General features: G+C 44.4%; 1 protein-coding gene across 1 annotated transcript in view; it reads left to right on the forward strand.

Annotated features, from left to right (window-relative positions):
- LOC309482909 (uncharacterized protein) overlaps window positions 1–9,204 on the forward strand; it is a 170,433-nt gene extending 161,229 nt beyond the window's left edge. Inside the window, exon 2 of the mRNA XM_082148510.1 lies at window positions 8,365–9,204. The gene's annotated coding sequence lies outside the window, so the exon portion shown is untranslated. The remainder of the gene's footprint in view (window positions 1–8,364) is intronic.
- The last annotated feature ends 4,954 nt before the right edge of the window (window positions 9,205–14,158 follow it).

Below are 14,158 nucleotides of genomic sequence, written 5' to 3' on the forward strand. Positions count from 1 at the left end.
TTTTGTGCTTGTCCCACACCCAGACTTCTGATCTTCAATAATGAAAAAGAAGTGTAAAAAATATATATTTATCTATTTTTTTTTTATATGACTGAATAAAGTATCAGTAAAAGAATCAAAACATAATTGAGGTATTTAAGGTCAGACAACTATTAATGTGATTTTATGTTCCGTCCTTGTTACAACCCCTTTGTGTAAATTGACAGACAGTTTAACTCCTCCTCTAGTCACCACACTGGACGAAGGTGAATCGTTTACTTCTTTAATGATGACCAAAAGTAGGGTAAAACTGAAAACAAATATATACATAAATGAGTACTAAATCAATCTTCACATTGAGACTGTTCACATGTTTTAAACAATACACGTACAAATAACTTGTTATTTTACACAATGAAATGGCTATTTAAAGGTTTTTAGTCATAACTTAGCTCAGACTATTCTGTTTATACCACAGCCGGCATAAGTGAACATCCGGAAATTATACAACAATTTTAATAACATTACATCTCATCTTACATGAAAATATTCCTCTGCATAGATAGATGACATGTTAAAGAACATTTACATACCGACGATGCTCGTTTATAGCTTGAACGTGAGCAGAAGGACTTAGTTCGACTTAGTTCGTGTCTTGTGTACACGAACACAAGACGCAGCTGTCTGAAGACATTACTGAGCGCTTCCTGATGACATCATTAAAGGAAGCCGCAGAACAAACGTGGCTGTGATTTCTTTAGTATACCACAAGGGGGAGACAACAAGTAACAATACAGAACACTCCCCGTCTGGTGTCCCTGGATACCATTACTTAATATACCATACATGTCTGAAAGGGCAGAAGTAGTCTAGTCTTCGGATGGTAAAAGGAGGACCAACTCTGTAACTGGCCTCAGGAACACTTTAACCCCGTCTGGGTGTGCTACCATCACTTCCACTTTGCGGACTCTACCGTCCTTGCTGGGAAACACTTCTGCGATGCGCCCTATAGGCCATGTGTTTCTTTTGGCTTGATTGTCCTTGATGAGCACTACACTCCCTTTAGTGAGATTTGGCTTGTCAGACTGCCATTTTCTTCTTGTCTGCAGAGTGGACAGGTATTGTTTCTTCCATCTGTCCCAGAAGGTGCTGGCAAGACTTTGTACCTGTCTCCACTGACGTTTGTACAAGTCTTTGCCATCAAAGTCGCCTGGAGGAGCAAGAGAGGGACCAGTTTTTTGTGTTAACAGAGTTGCAGGGGTGAGTATAAATGGTTCGTCTGGGTCTGTAGACACTGGTACGAGCGGTCTGGAATTTACAATGACGGTCACTTCAGCCATCAAGGTGACTAGGACCTCATGTGTGATTCTTGAAGACCCAAGCTGTAAGAACATTAGCCGCGTTTCCACTGTCGGGCCAGGGCCGGGCCGTGCTAGTGCGTGCCAGGGCCAGTCGCGTTTCCACTGTCACTTCCGGGGCTTGATCGGGGCTTACTCAGGGCCAACGGCCAGGATTTCTGGCCCGTCGAATACCTTGGGCCAGAGCGGGCCAGCTCGGGCTAGAGGAGTGGTTACGAACAGAGGCGGAGTATACCTGAGTCGAGAGACGGCAGCGCCGGATGATTCTGTCAGCATTAAAGACTTTTAAAATAATTTAACTCGCGTTCATGTTTGAATGCCTTGTGTTTGTGATGCAAAAGACTATGCGCGCTAACCGTTACCATAGTAAACATAGTAAACGCTTGAAGATACGCATAGTAAAAAAACATACGCTTGAAGAAATCCGACCAATCATAAAGGCTATCACAGTCATGTTTTTATTTTATCTGTCAGTAGCCCACGTCTCGTCTCTTTATACCGGACTATCATAAAATAAAGCAACTTTTTTTTCGGGAGCTTCCTCTGTGCAGAAACGAGGACGTTATAAAATACATCGTTGCTGAACTTGCTAAGCTAAGCATTCAGTGAACAACGCTTCAAGTTCGGGAAAAAATTTAAAAGTTGTGGGCGCAGTACAAGGCGATTAAAACGCACAATGGACAAAGCGGTGCCCAGAGAAGGAACTTTCCATGGTTCGACTTGATGGACGGTGTGCTGGGTCACCGTCCATCTGTTAGTGGAGAGACAAGTCGGGACACTATGGCAGCCGCGGACGGTGAGTTAATACATGCTATCTTCTTAAAATCTAAGTTTTCTAACTTCCTGCCTGAATGAACATCATAATTCCCGCTGAAATGGGTGGGGTTGTATGACGTTTGATCCAGGAAGGCGTGTTAAGGGCGGGGTTTAGGGCAGCGCTGCAGGGCTAATGGCCCGGCAGTGGAAACGCAAGCCCGGTGCTTGAGGCCCGAGGCCACTGGCCCGGCTCGGCTCGCTGTTAGCCCTAGCCCGGCCCTGGCCCGACAGTGGAAACGCGGCTATTGAGTCCAAGATCTTGCGTGTCAGCCCTATCATCCTTTCCCAGGCTCCGCCCATATGGGAGGCGTGAGGGGGGTTAAACTCCCACACGCAACCCTGATCTGTAAGAAACCTCTCCACTTTACCCTTGATGTTGGAAGGGATCAGTAGCTCATGACAGGCTCCGACAAAGTTAGTTCCCCTGTCTGAGTGTAGTTGTTTGACCGGTCCGCGTATGGCGATGAACCTTCTCAAGGCACTGATAAAGGAAGAAGTGTCCATAGATTCGATGATTTCGATGTGGATGGCACGAATGCTTTGACAGCAGAACAAGACCGCCCATGCAAAACCGTTGGGACCCAAGTAGTCTCTCCCTGGCAGTTGTGCTCAGGGTAGTCACAAGGGGGCGGACATCCTGTTCTGGCTTCACTAGGTCAAAGGTGACCTGCTTGTTGTGCGTTTGCTCGGGCTGTGACAGGAGAGCTGGACCTGTGAGCCACATGGTGTCTTTGAGGCGTGCTGCTGAGATGAATCTCGTTGCGTGATCAGCAGGATTGTTGTCCGTTGATACAAAGTGCCACTGTGTGGGGCTGGAGAACCTTCTTATCCGCTGCACTCTGTTGTTCACGAAGACATAAAATCGACGCTTTTCATTGTGGATGTAGCCCAACACTACCTTACTATCCGTGAAGTAGCTGATGTCATCTATCTGAATGTCCAGTTCAGCTGTAATGAACTCTGCGATGTCCACTGCTAACACAGCAGCACATAGTTCCAACCGCGGGATAGTCAACTCTGGTCGAGGGGCTAGTTTTGCTTTGCCTAGAACAAAGCTTATGTGGCAGCTTCCGTCTTGATCAAAGAGCCTTAAGTAGGCCACAGCTGCTACTGACTTGACTGATGCATCCGAGAAAATGCATAGTTCTCTGCGTTGGGCTGTGGGTGGGGAGACCTGTGTATAGGACCTAGGTATCTTTAGGTTTCTGAGTTCTTGGAGTGATCCTCTCCATGCTGTCCATAGCTGCTCTTTCTCGGCAGGTAGCGGTGCATCCCAGTCGTGACAGTCAACTGTTAATTCCCGAAGTATGGTTTTCCCCTGCAACAAGATCGGGGCGACGAATCCTAAGGGGTCATACAGGCTGTTAATGGTTGACAAGACTCCACGTCGTGTAAAAGGTTTGTGTTCATCAGACACCTGAAATGTGAATGTGTCGTTCTTCAGGTCCCAACTGACACCTAAACTTCGCTGCATGGGGAGATCGTCGGCTCCCGGATCTAGATCCTTTAGGTCGCTGGCATGATCGTCTGAGGGGAAGGCCGCCATGACTTCTGCATTGTTTGACGCGATCTTATGCAGCCTGAGATTGGAGCGTGCCAGCATCTGCTGTGCCCTTTTGAGCAGATCGATGGCAGCTGAAGCTGAAGGTAGAGATTTTAATGCATCATCTACGTAGAAGTTCCTCTCCACGAATCTTCTAGCATCTCCTCCAAAGGTCTCCTCTCCCTCTTGCGCAGTCTTTCTCAGTCCAAAAATAGCCACGGCCGGTGAAGGACTGTTACCAAAAACATGCGCATTCTATATTCCTTGATGTATCTGTTAAAGTCATTATCTTGATACCACAGAAAACGTAAGAAGTTTCGGTGGTCTGGTCTGACAAGGAAGCAGTGGAACATCTGCTGGATGTCCGCTGTGACGGCAACAGAGTCCTGGCGGAAACGAAGGAGCACGCCTAGGAGGTTATTATTCAGGTCTGGACCAGTCAGGAGGACATCGTTAAGAGAGACGCCATCGTGCTTAGCACTTGAGTCGAAGACTGCTCTGATCTGTCCAGGTTTCTTAGGGTGATACACCCCAAAAATAGGTAGATACCAGCACTCCTCCTCAGGTTCGAGTGGGGGTGCTTCTTCTGCATGCTCATTCTGAAATATCTTTTGCATAAATGCGAAGAAATGTTCTTTCAGCTCTGGTTTCCTGTTGACGGAGCGCTGCAGTGATCTGAAACGGTTAAGGGCTTGAGCCTTGTTGTTGGGCAGACGACGTCTCTGTGTCTTAAAGGGTAAGGGAGCCGTCCAACTGTTATCTTTATCTTTGTAAAACCCTAGTTCCATGATGTTCAGAAATGCCACGTCTTCAAATGAAGGTGCAATTTTGTCGTCGTCTTTGGATCTCTGAAACACAGCGCATCCTATGTGGTCTTTGCTGTCCTTACAGATGAGAGACCCAGTGTTGTCATGTGTTTCTTTCACAAAGTAGTGGTTGGGACATGGCTTGAAGAGGGATGCTCGTCCATTTTCCAGGGTGTTTGTGTAAAAGGTGTTTACTGTGTCTGGTTTGTGGACCTTACCAAGGCAGACACTGCCCACTATAACCCAGCCCAAGTCGAGCTTTTGTGCGTATGGAGAGTCGTGCGGGCCGTTAATTTGTTTACGCACTTTATGGACTCTGATGAGGTCTCTGCCAAGCAGCAACATTATGGGTGCCTGGGGTTGTAGAGTAGGAATCTGATTTGCGATACATTTTAGGTGCGTGTGTTGAACAGCTACCTCTGCAGTGGGGACTTCAGATCGGTTGTTGGGGATTTGGTTGCACTCTATCAGAGTAGGGAGGGAGAGAGTAACTTCTTCATCCAAAGATTGTACCTGGAAGCCATGCGCTCTTCTCCCTGACTTCTCCACTACTCCCGCACATGTCCTGAGCGAATATGGAGAACGGTCACCTTTAACATTGAAGAGCTCGAAGAATTCAGATCTTACCAGGGACCGGTTACTCTGTTCATCCAGTATGGCGTACAGTTCGACTGCTTTATCCCGTTGGCCGGTAGGGAAGACTCTGACCAAACAAATCTTAGAACAGGATCTTCCAGTCGTGTCTCCGCCACAAACTTCTGTACACTTTGATTTCACTGCAACGCTTGGACCGACACTCTCATCCTCCCCGCCATGCTCGTGTGTAAGTTTGAGGGTCTTGGTGGACCATGGAGCGGGCCCCGGGTGTAGAACCGACGTCACACTCGGTGCATCTAACATTCTTTGCACAGTTCTTCGCGAGATGAGATGTTGATGCACAACAATGGAAACAGATGCCACTTTGTTTTAGAAAGGCTTTTCTCTCCTCGAGGGGTCTCTCTCTGAACGCACGGCATTTGTAAAGGGGGTGGGGCTTCTTATGAATAGGACATGTCTTTGCTGGGTCTTCTATCTTTGTGTGTGTAGGGTCAGCTGGTGTAACTGTGGCTGATGAGATGTCAGTCTTATGGACTGATACAGGTGTACGGTAGCTCATGTTTTTATGAGTATATTTGTCTGTCTTGATCTGATCTCCAGTACAAGGAACAAACATGAAACTCGGGTCGTTACGTGTCCTTGCTTGCTGGGAGACAAAGTTGACAAAGAAAGAGAATGGAGGGAAGGCAACTCTGTAGTTGTCTTTGTAGTTGGAGCCTTGTGTCATCCATCTTTCTTGCAAAGCAAACGGTAGCTTCTGTACGATGTTGCTTATGCCGCGTGCTGTGTCCAGATATGCAAGGCCTGGGAGTTCACCTTCCGATTTTACAGCTTGTAGCTCTGTCAGCAAGTCCGCCAGCTCCCTGAGTTTCTGATTGTCTTTGTTTGAAATCCTTGGAAAGTTATCTAATCTCCTCCATAGTGCGTCCTCGATGACTTCGGGCGCACCGTAGCACTCTTCTAGTCTCTCCCACACGATTAACAGCCCCTTTCCTGGGTCGTTGACGTGTACAGCTCTCAAGCGTTTTGCATGTTCTGCTGATTCTGGCCCTAGCCACTTTACTAACAAGTCTATTTCTTCTTTTGCGGTCAGATTAAGGCCTCTGACAGTGTTCAGGAAAGACGCTCTCCATGCCCTGTAATTTCCAGGCTTATCATCAAATTTCAACAGTCCTGTTGAAACAATCTCTCGTCTGGCAAGGAAGCTTACAAAGTCTGTCACATTTTTATTTTCATTAAACGAACCTCTGAGTACCTCGTCTCGTTGTTCGCTATGGACAGACCTACTAGGCGGGTAGTGACGGCCGTCATAAGCCCCTGTGTGACTCTCATGATATGCTTGCTGGTGGTTATTCATAGGTGTGGCTAATGGCAGGTGATAGCTGTCATATATTTTGTGACCCCGGAGCTCAGTGTATTTTCCGTTTCCTATTGGTGTGTGTGCGGGGTTCTTGCTTAACATGGAAGAACGGTGTGCTTCAATCTGTGGGTCTTCATTCCTTTCAGGCTTGATCTGCGTGGGTTGATAAGTGAGTGCTGTAGGTGCTTGCGGAGGGGGTGTTTGCTGAGGTTGGCTGGTAGTGGGGGAATCCTGTAGCTGGACGAAGGTGAATCGTTTACTTCTTTAATGATGACCAAAAGTAGGGTAAAACTGAAAACAAATATATACATAAATGAGTACTAAATCAATCTTCACATTGAGACTGTTCACATGTTTTAAACAATACACGTACAAATAACTTGTTATTTTACACAATGAAATGGCTATTTAAAGGTTTTTAGTCATAACTTAGCTCAGACTATTCTGTTTATACCACAGCCGGCATAAGTGAACATCCGGAAATTATACAACAATTTTAATAACATTACATCTCATCTTACATGAAAATATTCCTCTGCATAGATAGATGACACGTTAAAGAACATTTACATACCGACGATGCTCGTTTATAGCTTGAACGTGAGCAGAAGGACTTAGTTCGACTTAGTTCGTGTCTTGTGTACACGAACACAAGACGCAGCTGTCTGAAGACATTACTGAGCGCTTCCTGATGACATCATTAAAGGAAGCCGCAGAACAAACGTGGCTGTGATTTCTTTAGTATACCACAAGGGGGAGACAACAAGTAACAATACAGAACATTTTATATACAAAATGTAGTTGTCCCACAGTATTGCCGTAATTTCCACCACAACACTGTAATGTCCCTTTAAAAAGTTTTTTTGAAAGATTGTTTGGATAGTTTCTATGGAGATGAACAATGACATCACAGCACATGTCTGACATGGAGGAGATTTTAAATTTATTCAGCAACTTGGAGAAGAAAACTCAAGGTAAATGTTGCTTGAAATGAAAATATTTTTTATTGTATGTCCTTTCCATACATGGCTTAACAATATATGAGTTTGTAAATACATTGATTTTTTAACACAAATAGATGTATTTTGCATGCATGCAATGCTAACTACCAATTCATAGCTAATCTGTAATACTAGCTTGGATTTTTTTTTACAAAATACTGTAGGATTGTCATTTCCACCACCGTCATTTCCACCACATTACCTTCTTGGGTGGAAATGACAAAGGTGAGGTGGAAATGACATTTATGCTTACAAGGTGCAATTCATAGATTGAGTGGCTGCATATGAATATTTTATTATTATTAGATAATAACTTATCTTTTTAATAAAGTTTTATTACAATTAGAATGTTACAATTACAATTTATGCGTAACTTACATTTTTTTGTGACTATTTGTGGTTAAAGTTGTTTACAGTAAGACTGTAACTGTTCATCTGGTTATGGAACCAAACAGACTAATGGATAATGATTTGTTAAATGGGTTTCAAATGTTTTCTGTTATTCTACATGGACGTCCATTCATTGTCATTTCCACAACACCCAGTCATTTCCACCACCTCATAACTTTTTAGAAAATATGTACAAAATTCGAATCTGTTGTGTATTTACGAAATGCAAATTGACCTTTCTGCGTTTCCTTATACTCTCCTATGTTACGTGATTGTTCTACGTCAACACCGTAGATTTTGAGTATTGAAATAAAACGGCAAGCACTGGTTCACGCTTACTCCTGCCTCTCGTGTGTTTATCTAGGAAACTATAAGAATATATAACATATTTGGCGACGAGGACCCTTCGTACCACGTTAAGTTTTGTTATTTTGAACGTTAGTCGAAGTTTCAAGGCTAAAGATGTTCGTGACGCGGATTCCACACCCCGACCGCGCCATTCTCCATGAGGGAGAGTGAGTTAGTGATGGCCGGTTCGTGAACGAATCGTTCTTTTGAACCGGTTCTTTTTAGTGAACTGGTCGAACCAGTACACTAAATCGGACTGAATCGTTCGAAACAGTTCGCGTCTTGCGTCAGCACTGATCCACAACAAGTTACTAAAGTTACTCACTTTCGGACATGCCTGAGTCCTGACAGTCCCTTCGACTCAAAATAAACCAATATCCCGGAGTAGGCATATGTTACTCCAGTGAATCCAACAGTTCACTGAACTGAGACATGTTGTGCTGAGAGAAGTGATGAGCACGAGCAGTTGATACTGAGCATGCGCGCACTACCGAACGTACAGGTACAGCGGTTCTCGGACCACCAGTACAGAACCGAGAACTGTTTATTTCGAACACGTTCGATACGGAGAACTGATGAGCTGATGAGCTGAGCATGCGTGCAATTCTTTCAGAGGGACGAAATGCATGTTTCTTGTAGCCTATTTTATTGAACATCAAAAAGTGTAACAAAATAAAACATGTTAGAAACATGTTTATCTCATAGGCTACTGCCTTTTCACTGTATTATTTTAAAGATTGGAAACACAATGAATAGACTGTAAAACTAAACATTTATTATTATACTAAAACATTATTTTCTGCAACAGATCATTTAATTTCGAAGTAAGTTGATATACATTTTTGACGTAAACTCTTGCCTAGGTTTTAAAGGGTGCAAAGTAAATGTTTATAATGTGTTAATCAAAACATAACGTATTAAACATACTGGAGATATGCATCAAGTTTTTAGTTTTGTCGACTGAATAAGCCTAGTAAGGTTTCAGTAGTTCTCAGCTCACACACAGGCATACCATACGGTTCTCGAGTCAAGAACTGGTTGTTGCAGCAGTTCTCGGATCACCAGTACAGAACCGAGAACTGTTTCTTTCGGACACGTTCGATACGGAGAACCGACGAGCTGGAGAGACTGCGCATGCGTGATAACAACACCGTCTCTGAACCGAACTTTCTTTTGGCCAACTGATGCTGTTATATCTATGCGCTGTGCTGATACATGAGCACGGGTGAACCAGGACTTGAATGAGGGGCTGAATTCAGCTAAATGTAAGTTTATTTACAAATAAAATAAAAATGATGAAGACCAGTTTATTCACTTTAAGACATGTAAAACATCCGCGTTTGCGCATCGCCTTAGGCCTACTACAGGGTTCATTCTCAAAACGTAAATGTAAGAAACCTATCCAAGATGATTATGACGATGAGTACTATTATTTAACTGAAGTTATGATTACAAATGCCTTTATTTGAATGTATATTTATCCCCCGGGATGATAGAATTGACGTCATTACGTGATGACGTTAAAGAACTGGTGAACCGGTTTTTTGAACCGGTTCATTGAAACGAACTGTCCGAAAGAACCGGTTCGCGGAAAAGAACCGGACTTCCCATCACTAGAGTGAGTGTGTGGATGCACGCCGAATCCAAGTGTGTGGACGCAACGCGGATCAGGAAAAAAGGGGAGGAATCACAACAGCTGACGAACTGAAACAAGAGGGGAGTGAGTTAAAAAAAAAAAAAAAAAAAAAAAACATGGCTGGATTAATTGGTTGTATTGGACCGTTTGATGAATCAGTAGAGCAGTGGAGTGCTTACACCGAACGTTTTGACTACTTTGTGCTGGCAAACGAAATAAAAGATGAAACAATTGTGCCAACATTTCTAAGTGTCATGGGTGTGAAAACGTTTAATCTGCTGCGCAGTTTAACTCAGCCACAGAAACCAGGCGACAAATCATATGAGGAAATAGTGGGCTTGCTCAAGGATCACAATTCACCCAAACCACTGATTATCGCAGAGAGATTTCGCTTCCATAAAAGAAATCAGCAAGATGGTGAATCCATCTCACAATTCGTGGCTGTGTTGAAACGATTGTCCGAACATTGTGAGTTTGGCCAATCATTGAGTGACACCATACGTGATAGGCTTGTCTGTGGTCTTCGAAGTGAGGCTATACAAAAACGACTGCTAACTGAAAGTAACTTAACTTTACAGAAGGCCATAGAGATAAGCACGTCAATGGAAATGGCCGCAAAAGAGGCACAACAACTAAGTGCATCCACCCATGTGCACAAAGTGTATGCTGATTCAAAGAACAAGTCAAACTCAGATAAACCATGTTACCGCTGTGGAAAAGTGGGCCACCAGCCTGAAGATTGTTGGTGCAAGGACATGAACTGTAGAAACTGTGGCAAGAAAGGCCACATTGAACGTGCCTGCAAAAACAAAAAGACACAACCAAGCAAAAATGCTGAACCTAAAAAGAAAAGTTACCAGAAATTTAAACAAAAGCATGTGAACCAAATGGAAAATGCCCGGCACACACAGAGTGATTCTGGATCTGAGGAAGAGGATGCCTTGTGTGTTTTATCTGTTTCAGGAGATGAGCAGGGCTATTGGGTGACTCCTCTTCTAGATGGGAAACCAGTACGGATGCAGGTGGACACAGGAGCTGCAGTATCACTGGTGTCAGTAACAACATTCAATGAAAAGCTGCCACATCTCATACCTCAGCCATCAAACATTACCCTGAAGACCTACACAGGTGAGATTGTTCCTGTTAAAGGGGTAATTGAGGTGACAGTTGAACTAAATATGCAAAAAAAGAAACTACCACTGTACATTATTGAAGGCAATCACCCAGCTTTGCTAGGAAGGACTTGGCTGGAGAGGATTAAGTTGGATTGGCAAGAGGTCCATCTGGTCAGTGAAAACTCAAAACTCCAAGGGATTCTAAATAAGTATTCGGATGTGTTCAGTGACGAACTAGGAAGTATGAAGGACATTGCAGTGAAACTGACGGTAAAACCAAACAGTCAACCAAAGTGTTTAAAAGCCAGACTGTTGGCCTATGCAATTAAACCCAAGGTTGAAGCTGAATTAGAGAGACTAGTAAAGGCTGGAGTTTTGACCCCAGAGCAGTATCCCCTGCCTCGTATTGAGGATCTTTTTTCTGGTCTCGCTGGGGGCCAACGGTTCAGTAAGATTGACTTATGCCAGGCATACTTGCAGATGCACGTGGACCCGAACTCACGAGAACTTCTTACCATTGTGACTCATAAGGGGATGTACCAATATCAGCGGCTTCCTTTTGGGATTACCTCGGCGCCGGCACTGTTCCAAAGAGCAATGGACCAGATTCTCAGTGGGCTGACCGGGGTGCAGTGTTACCTTGATGATTTGCTTATCACCGGAAAGGATGAGACAGAACACTTGAGTAACCTGGAAGCCACCTTGCAGAGACTGCAAAGTTTTGGACTGAGAGTCAGGAAGGACAAGTGTGAATTTTTCTGCCCTTCTGTTGAGTATTTGGGCCACGTGATTGATAGTTCGGGACTTCATAAGGCACCCTCGAAAGTGAAGGCAATAGTGGAAGCGCCAGCTCCACAAAACGTCAGTCAGCTTCGATCTTTTTTGGGGTTGTTGACTTATTATGCGAAATTTGTGCCAAATTTAGCTAACAGGCTGAAACCGTTGCACGAGCTACTGAACAAATCCAAAAAGTGGGAATGGAGTAAACAATGTGAAGAGTCTTTTAATGAGGTGAAAACAGCCTTAGCCCAGTCTGAAGCTCTCACTCATTTCAACCCTGCTCTGCCAGTGCAACTGGCATGTGACGCATCGCCCTATGGCGTCGGGGCAGTGGTGTCACACATCATGCCATCGGGTGAGGAAAAACCCATCGCTTTTGCATCACGAACTTTGAGCAAGGCAGAATGTAACTATGCCCAAATTGAACGTGAGGCACTTGCTATTGTCTTTGGGGTGAAGAAATTTCATCAATTCTTGTTTGGTAGAAGATTTACACTCCTAACTGATCACAGACCTCTCACCTCCATCTTTGGCCCACATTCAGGTATTCCTTCACTTGCTGCCGCAAGAATGCAGCGTTGGGCCCTTCTTCTGTCTGCGCATCAGTATGATATCAAGTACAGAAGATCGGAACATCATGCTAATGCTGACGGGCTCTCCCGACTGCCATTGCCCACTACACATCCAGAACCAGCAAAGGCAGACATTTTCTACTTCAAAGAGGTAGACAATTCCCCTGTAACGGCAGCTCAGGTAAAAAAGCACACACGTACTGACCCAGTGATGTCCAAGGTTTTGGATCTCGTGCTCAGAGGGGAAGTGGGAGAAATGTCTCCGTTCCTAAGGCCTTATGTGATCAGGAGAAATGAGCTTACAGTTGAATCTGGATGTCTACTGTGGGGCTCAAGGGTCATTATTCCACCACCATTGAGACAACGAGTACTGGAGGAACTGCATTCTGGACACTGTGGAGTTGTTCGGATGAAGGAGATTGCCCGTAGCTACCTGTGGTGGCCAGGTGTGGACTCTGAGATTGAAGAAAAAGCAAAAATGTGCAGTGCATGTCAAAAGCTGAGGAATACCCCTCAACCAGCCCCGTTACACCCCTGGCAATGGCCCGAGGAACCGTGGGTGAGAGTCCATATTGATTTTGCAGGGCCATTGGAAGACCATATGTTTTTAGTTCTTCTTGATGCCCACAGCAAATGGCCTGAGGTTGAGGTAATGAAATGCACGTCATCAATGAAAACTGTGGAAGCCCTTCGTTCAATTTTTGGTCGGTTTGGCTTGCCACAACAACTTGTCAGTGACAATGGGCCTCAGCTGGTCTCGGAGGAGTTCGAGGCTTTTATGAAGGCCAACGGGATTCAACACATTCGATCAGCACCGTATCACCCGTCCACTAACGGTCTTGCTGAGCGGTTTGTCCAGACAATGAAGCAAGCTCTTAAGTCGACACAGGGTAAAGGATCGCTGAATCAACGCCTCAACACTTTTCTACTTTCTTACAGAAACACCCCACATGCCATCACCAAAGTGTCTCCTGCCGCCGCTATGTTCAAAAGACAACTTCGCACACGTCTGGATTTGTTGAAACCCCTGAAAACAAAACAGACGGTTCAAGCGCAACAACACCTTCAGATGGAACGACGTCTAAAAGCAAAACATCGTTGTTTCAGACCTGGAGACAAAGTGCTAGCTCGTAACTATGGGAAAGATGTCAAATGGCTACCAGCAGTAGTGATTGCACAAACAGGACCAGTGTCTTACACGGTTGAGCTGGCGGATGGTCATATCATCTGGAAAAGGCATGTAGACCAGTTATTAGCTGCAAATTCATGTGACAACTCGGGAGAACAGGTGACGATAGATCCTTACCTGGAAATTGCCTCTGAATACCATGATCTGCCTGAGAATTCTTCCACACCAACCCTAGAGAATGCACAGACTGAGACTCTACCAAGTCAGGTGAAAGAGACTGTTCCAGGTACAAGTCAGTCAGTGCCCTTGTCAAACCAAACCCCTGCGAAAGAGACTGTAACTGTGAATGTACCTACTGTTCGGCCATATCCTAAAAGAGAACGTCGACCTCCAAATAGACTGACACTCTAGTTAGTGACAAACCCACAACAATGGGGCAGAATAATCCCCAGGGTTATGTCCGGGAATAGAGGTAGTCTACCCTCTTTCCCTAGTTCGTAAAAAAAAAAAAAAAATCTTCTGGATATTGTATGCATCTGAAGCTAAGAGAAAATGTTCCTGTAGAAGTAATGTTTTTTTTTCTACTACAAATTTAGGAGGGAGGAATATGTTGTGTATTTACGAAATGCAAATTGACCTTTCTGCGTTTCCTTATACTCTCCTATGTTACGTGATTGTTCTACGTCAACACCGTAGATTTTGAGTATTGAAATAAAACGGCAAGCACT

The sequence above is a fragment of the Leuciscus leuciscus genome (genome assembly GCF_965113295.1).
Source record: "Leuciscus leuciscus genome assembly, chromosome: 19".
NCBI classification, from domain to species: domain Eukaryota; kingdom Metazoa; phylum Chordata; class Actinopteri; order Cypriniformes; family Leuciscidae; genus Leuciscus; species Leuciscus leuciscus.